We start from the raw sequence: 7,989 nt of genomic DNA, 5'->3' as shown, positions 1-7,989 counted from the left end.
TATTAATATGAGATTGCAAAACCTAAAAAATCAGGTTTAAGAATAATAATAACAATGTTAGTAAAATTGAGAATGGAAATGGCGAATGTGTCAAAGAGACAACAACCCGACCAAATAAAAAAACAACAGCAGAAGGTCACCAACAGGTCTTCAATGTAGCGAGAAATTCCCGCACCCGGCGGCGTCCTTCAGCTGGCCTCTAAACAAATATATACTAGTTCAGTGATAATGAACGCCATACTAATTTCCGGATTGTACACAAGAAACTAAAATTAAAATAATACAAGACTAACAAAGGCTAACTAACAAGTGCATGTTTTAAACGTGTTTTTCCTTGTTATTTATACAAATAAATTTTCAGTACCATAGAAATAATTTATTACAAATTCTTGACTTTTATTGATAGCTAAATGCCATGGAAATAGGTATTGTAATAATGGTGGATATTGTCACAATAACTACTGCGTTTGCATACATGGTTATTACGGACATTACTGTGGAAAACGTATGTTATTCTAACAAAATTACGTCAATTTGAAAAATACGCAATTAACGTAACTTTAAATGCGCAATCCTTTGAACATACTAACTTTCAAACCATAGTTTTGTGTATAACCCTAAAACGTTGATTATATAGGTTATTTACTAAACACGCCGAGTAGCAAAGATAATTTTAGTTTTGATATATGTTGTAGAATAGGTATCGCGATTTCTGCAAATTAATTAGTCATAGGGACATTAAGGTGAACCAAATATGGCAAGTGACTATATAAAAAAACCAAATGTGTGTACCATCATACCCATATTTATAAATAGTCATGACACTACTCCACATTTCCCGCCTTAAATTCTGGTACAACTACTAAATAAAAACACCCCGTATTGTGTTGATCGTTATTTTGTTTTCGCTTATATTATACATAGACGTATAAGAAGTAACAATTAACCATACAATCTTCCGTTTATAAAATTTTAATCAGTTTAGAAGTGTTTTTTTTAAAGTTTTTGTTGTATTAGCGATAATCCAATATTCTGCATACAAATGTTTCTTTCTCACTGTGCTCACTGAGTATATATAAAAAAAAACATGTACACACATGTGTACAACTGAATTCTTGAGTTTTTTCATACTGTTTATCTTTGCTGAAATAAATAAGAAATGTAGAGGGACTGACAATGGCGTAGATTTAAAAAAACCCATTGGTGACACTACGGCTTTCAAGAGTGAGAAATCTCCAAACCGTCTCATCAGCTACAAAAACTACAAAATGTTACACAAATCAAACGCACAGAACATCGATCTAAATCATAATTACAAACTTAAAACCAATATGATAGAGAGCCACCACAGAATAAAAGGTTCCTGACTATTGTATGACTCCTTTTTCAGGATATGTGTGTTAAAAATTCAAACTCCCGTGAACTGACAATTATGTTTCAGCGCTAAATACATGAAATATTAGGAAACTGTAAAATCAAAATGACTATAGTTCATTTTCATTTTACCGACTTTTGACTCCGGATTCTATAATTTTTCGACGGGTTACCTACTCTATTGAGAGTACTCGTCCAATTATGAGCATCCACAAGAAAGAAACAATCAAATATATAATCGTTTTGTATGTATTTTTGCGTAGGGGGGTTTCTGTTTTCCGAGAATCCAGTCATGAATAGAAAGCTGCGAACAGTTTCCCTCTAAATAGTACCGATCAGAATTTTGAACTTACTTATTTCTGTTGCTCGTGATTGGCCGAGAAGCAGGATGTCTTATTACTAAAAAGGTTGCATGTTGATAAAATATTAATTCCGGAGTGAAAAGAATCGGTTACATTAAAAAAAGGTTATTCATCAGACCGGCACGTAACATAAAAACTCTTAACAGTAAGACAAAGACTTCTTTTTTTTGAAACCGTACCGGCTCAAGCAAGAAAATCAATCTTATTAAGATGACCAACGATAATCTATTAGCTTTGGGAATGCAAAGGATTCAGTATTTGATAAAAAAAACTAATTTTCTTAACAGACGATCCATGTCATCATGTGACATGCTATAATGGTCGACATTGTAGTGAAGGTAATTGCATATGCCCAGAAGGCTATTATGGACACCAATGTGAACATGGTAAGATACCTACAAACTCACCGTTTCAGAATATTATGCATTTTGGGTATTATTTTCAAAAGCATACATCAAAATGTTATGATTGGTTTGAAACCTTCTTATTAAACCAATAACGTAGCGATGTTTTTATTTGATGTACCGATAGTCCTTAAAATTCTTAACGGAAATTGCTTCAGCAAATACCAATATCAAAAGCTAAAACATATAAAACGAAAATATAACAACTGGCATATACCTGACTTGGTACATCATTTATTTTTACGTTGAAAACTGAGGATCCAACCTGGTTTTTATAGCTAGCTAAACTTTGATATAACAGGTATATCACTTTTCCAGTCAACATAACTTCTTTAATAACATACTTTTAATAGTATTTGATGTATATGAATTCAACCTTCTAAAATAATGTTATTATTGCGAGGTTGTCAATAAAGGGAAATCAGTTAATTAGTATTAGACAACTGTAAGACGATATCGTTATGCTATTTTAAGTAAATAAATATTTTACTATTTGTGCGACAATTCTATCGATCAGAATATAAATTTATGCATTTCAACAGTTTATTATTAATTCAAAAACTAAATGGAAATAGGTGATGTATCAAAGAGATAATTACCCGACCAAATGTCAGAAATCAGACGAAGATAACAAATTTGTCCTCAACACTGCGAGAAAACATCGCATTCGAAGATTGGCACCGGCTAGCCCCTAAACAAAAAATGTTTAGAAAAAATTCGGACATTATATCAAACTATAAAACATCTAAATGCGCAGATGCTAAGATAATCTTAGCAATAAGCATGCATCTCATGTCATGTGAATTCATACTCAGTCAAGACAACACACTCGGGGGAGGGTGACCTATAGCTCATGAGTTAATTTATAGACAAGACGAATACAGTAATATCTAAGGAGCTTAGACAGTAAAAAAAATTAAACATCCTTCTGTTCATGCTACATTTGAAAGAAAGGAACAACTATTTGTCAATGTATTATATTCGCAGTGATGTCCGTAATGGGCATTTAAACATTTTCATTTTTTTTGTAATTTTATATTTCAAAATCGATAATGCAATATAGAATAAAAATTCATTGTCATTGTCAGATTTATTACATTTTTTCTTATCAATTCATGAGATAAAAATAGATTTTTTACATAGATAAGATCGTGGGTTTTTCCGTTTTAATGGTTTTACACCAGTAATTTTTGGGGCCCTTTATAGCTTGCTGTTCGATGTGAGCCAACTTGAAGGCTCCGTGTTAAAGGTCGTAACTTGATCTATAATGATTTACTTTGTTACTTGAATGGAGAGTTGTTTTATTGGCAGTCATACCACATCTTCTTATATCTATTTGAAACGTAATTTATCTTGAATGTATAGAATTTCCTTGTCATAGAGTGACCTGCCAGCATGGAAATTGCACTAATGGTTCATGTACTTGTGAATCTGGTTATACTGGACAGCATTGTGAAAGTAAGTAATCATTATCAATGTTATTTGAACTGATGGGGCGGGGATTACGCTTTAATTTGCACAAGGAATGTCTATTTGAAGATGTGTGATTAGGATGACGACCGTTATAATTATCATTCTACTTAAAATCACCTATTAGTATCACCAAACAAACTTACAATGATCATTACTGGACACTTCATTGGTGAGTTCATCCAAAAACACCTATCAGTACATGGACTTGTCTTATCGGGGCCTTTTATAGCTGACTATGTGGTATGGGCTTTGCAAATTGTTGAAGGCCGTACGGTGACCTATAGTTGTCAATGATTGTGTCAATTTGGTCTTTTGTGGATAGTTGTCTCATTGGCAATCATACCACATCTTCTTTTTTTATATTGTCAATGATGAGCAAACCGTTTAAACTCCACCCAATCAAGTGAAATAAATCAAGTTATTTTAAAATGATATCATTTTAAACGTTTTTGGACATGTCTTCAATTACATTTTTTTTTATAAAGTAAGCATTCATAACATATTAATTTTTTTTCTAATTGACAAAATATGATACAACAAATAAACGACGTCATCGTCGAGAAGATAGTAGTCTTTTGAGGATTAATCGAAAATATTAAGAGCTACAATCAATTCATATATGTATGAGATTAGTAAAACACTTTCGAATGATGACACTTTCATTTCAATGACTTGTTCTTGCGCGGACCCTTATATTTATAACAAACTCCCAAAAATATGAGAGTTCTATCAAGATTCGCTTATTTTGGGAGTTTAAATCCATAACGTGATTAAGTAATACACAATAATAATAAAAAGTTGCTGGTGTTTGAAAGACTAGTATTTGGCGAATGCATGATCGAACTCAATTATACTAGAAGCAAAACAAATGGTCACACCAGATGGTCTTATCAGAATGACATGAGCTGTTTAACACTAAATTTCTGTGTCTTAAAATATGTAAAACCAATCCATGCTTTCAAACGGAAGAACTGAATTTGAAAATTAAAGGCGTGTCAAGTTTTCCTTCTGTTTGTAAAAGTACTTTATTAAAAAAAAAAAACCTCTAGTGTCGTTGAACCACGGATTTTACAGATTTTAATCGGAATCCAAACTAACATAATTATTATATCTACATCAATTTAGATAATGATGTAATTGTATGTATCTCATTTCTCTTTTCTTTCTTTCAGTGAATGATCGTAAGTTTTGGTTTTCAATCTAAATTGATAAAAACTATCAAGTCTCAGTTTTGCAAACATTGAAAATGTATAATGATTATTGAAAAACAATAAAATTTTCAGTTTACCATTCTGGTTCACCAGATGTTTATTTAAACAGTTAATAAAATTGAATGTAATAAAATCAGCAAAAATAGATCTCTTTGTCTTCCTTAATTTTGTAAAAAATACACGCTTATACATTTGATATTTTTTACAATACGATGATAATTTCATAGTGCAGTACACTAATATAAATGGGTTGTAAGTATTCGTTTTCATAAACCACATGTTCCTCATATAGAATAGAATGCTTCTTTTTGTAAATTTTATTGGGTTGTAAAAGTTTTGCCCAAAGTAACTTTCGGATGAAGCGCGTAAGCAGTTCATTCTAAAAATGTGCACACGGTCAATGCTTTAACAACCCTTTGAAATTACTAAAAGAAGCATTTAAAACTTATAATTAAATTTGTTTGCTATATAATCATGTAAAAAATTTGATTAAAACTCAATATTGACTTATATCATAACCATATTTGCTTGCCATCGTTGTGAATGTTGGAAAGGCTTTGCATTTGTCATAGTAATATCCTGCTTCATAGATTAAAACACTCGGCCAATTCGGCCAAGTCTGAAAGTTATCATGATAGAAATTTTTTGAACATGCATATCTTAAGAGTACCAGTTTGATATTCAAGATAAGCATAATTTAAACGAAAAACCCAAAAGAGACATACTTTAAATAGGAAATACAAAACCACTTTTCATTTTTTTTTCTCTTACTAGACTGTATTATTGACCCCTGTAATAACCATGGAACATGTAGTAACAGTGCATCAGGGTATACATGTTCATGTAATGCTGGTTATAGCGGACAGACTTGTGCTCAAGGTATATACATTCACATACAACACGGCTAACGTAACGAATATGCTCTAACAGCACGAACAAGGAGCTTGGGGAAAATGTAAGACAAACTAGTTGAATAGGTTGCTGTTTTGTCCTGACATTTCTATGACATGTTCAAACAAAAGGAACGTTTCCATCTTAGATTAATACGAAATGTATTTGTAAAGGGTTAGTAGCTACAATTCAATTCAGGTGAAACACATCAAAAAGCTTCTAAACGCTTACAGGAATTTAAACCATGATGATTGTATTTATTGTACTAAATTAACTTTTGTAAAACATCTAAAATGTAGAATCAAATAGAAATAAATAACAATCGAAGCTATTATCCGTTTGAGCACATTGGATTAAATTCATTTGATTGACAATCTACACTAATTTATATCATTGTTATCAATGTGATGAAAAAATATAATCTTGGTAGTTTTGGCCAATTACACAACAGTGTTATTATATTGCATTATTATAAACGTTTTACTGTTCTCACGTATACTAACGAAAAGTATAACAAAATAATGTCAACATATTTGATATGCAAAATGTACAGTGAATTACCTTAAACATTCGTGGCTATTTCGTAAAATGAATATGTATGAATTTCTATTGTAAAAATATTAGAACTTGGCAACCATTCGCTTGATGTTTATATCTTTTTGATAAAATCTCATTTTTAAACTTTTTTCAGTAACACAATAGTTTGATTTGATTGTATTCATATTTCTGTGATAACTTTTCTGACGATAATCACGATAATGTAATAAATGTGTTTCGTGTAACCAAGTATAATTATTTTTGGAAATACAATGATCATGATTGTTAACCTTTTCATACAGGCCTTCTACCTTCCTATTGCATTTCGTTTTGAAGCACCACCGACGATCACTGGTTTTGATTTCTAAGGTCATATACGTATTAAAATTTAACTGTGTAACCCTTAACAGGTTTACAGTAATTCAATGTAAAATCAATGCATGTGATGGTATTTTGAATATATTTTGTTTTCCGAAACGAATATTGTAAAACTTTTGTGTTGTCTTTTTTTCAGTCATAAATCGTAAGTACCAGTATAGTATTGCATATTGCTTCGTTCAAACCGATAGAAGGTTATATGTATCCAACAGCAACACGACTGCGCATCATATTTAATTTGCTATGGAAATACTTGAACAGAAGTATAGTATGGCCTTGTTTGTGTCGTCTTGAGACACTTGTAGATAAACCCAACTTAACGTCAACAAAATATTGAGTGAAGAGTGAGATCCAAACTTTATATCTTTGATGAATCACAGATGCTCATGAAAAGATAAGCAGTCAATGTTTCCTATGTCTTTAAAAGAGTAAAAAGTCCGGCTGGATGTTAAAAAAAATAAGGTCGCTTTCACAATAGAAAATGCAAGTAAAATTAAAATGGTGTCTTTCGTCGCTATCTCTATATATCTCTAGACTTGCACTTTCAATCTTAAAAAAGTATATCACAGCGATATACTGTCGCACAGGATAAAGGTGGTATGAAACACACAGCAGAGTGAATGTGAACCACATATAACTGGACAACAAATTCTGAATTGGAAGCAAATAAACACCCACAACATAGATACCCTTATTAATATTGGTTGGCTGGACGCGTTTTCTGTCTAGCAAAAAGAATTTAAAGTCATAAGAAACCTCAAATCAAAAAATAAATAATGCATATGTTTTTTATAACTCAATGGATAGTTTTCATTGTAAAACTTATGTACACTACTTTTTTCTGAAGCAAATTCTTTAATTTATTCATATTTAGAAGAAGTTTACTTTATTTTTCCTTCCAGCAAGCAATTTCCCCGATATATTTTCCGTATGCAAGGTGACCTCAGTGTGACCCATCTCGAAAAAATCCGGTGACCACAATACGCAAGGATGTCCTTAAAATAAACTATTATCTGAATTTACATGTTAAACACGTGCTCAATTTCCATGCTTTTTTGTTTATTTTTCGTCAATTGTTGACAAACAGGTGACAATCTTTAAACTTCGGCTTCAAAACACGAACTTTAATTACCTGCCATATTTTCACAACAACACTGACCGATTGAAAAAAAAGATTGACGATTATACGAAATTTACACGAAAAAAATGATAAATTCGAGCACAGAAGACTAAGTTTATGATGTTTGTATGCATTGGTTTAAGAATTGGAAGAACATTATTGTTCACCGGTCACTCGTTTCTTATGACTTTAAAAAGACAAACAAAGGTCAAGAACTTTGAGGATTTAAATAACTGAAA

This window comes from Mytilus trossulus, chromosome 9 (genome assembly GCF_036588685.1).
Source record: "Mytilus trossulus isolate FHL-02 chromosome 9, PNRI_Mtr1.1.1.hap1, whole genome shotgun sequence".
NCBI lineage: Eukaryota > Metazoa > Mollusca > Bivalvia > Mytilida > Mytilidae > Mytilus > Mytilus trossulus.
This window is presented reverse-complemented; position numbering follows the sequence as displayed.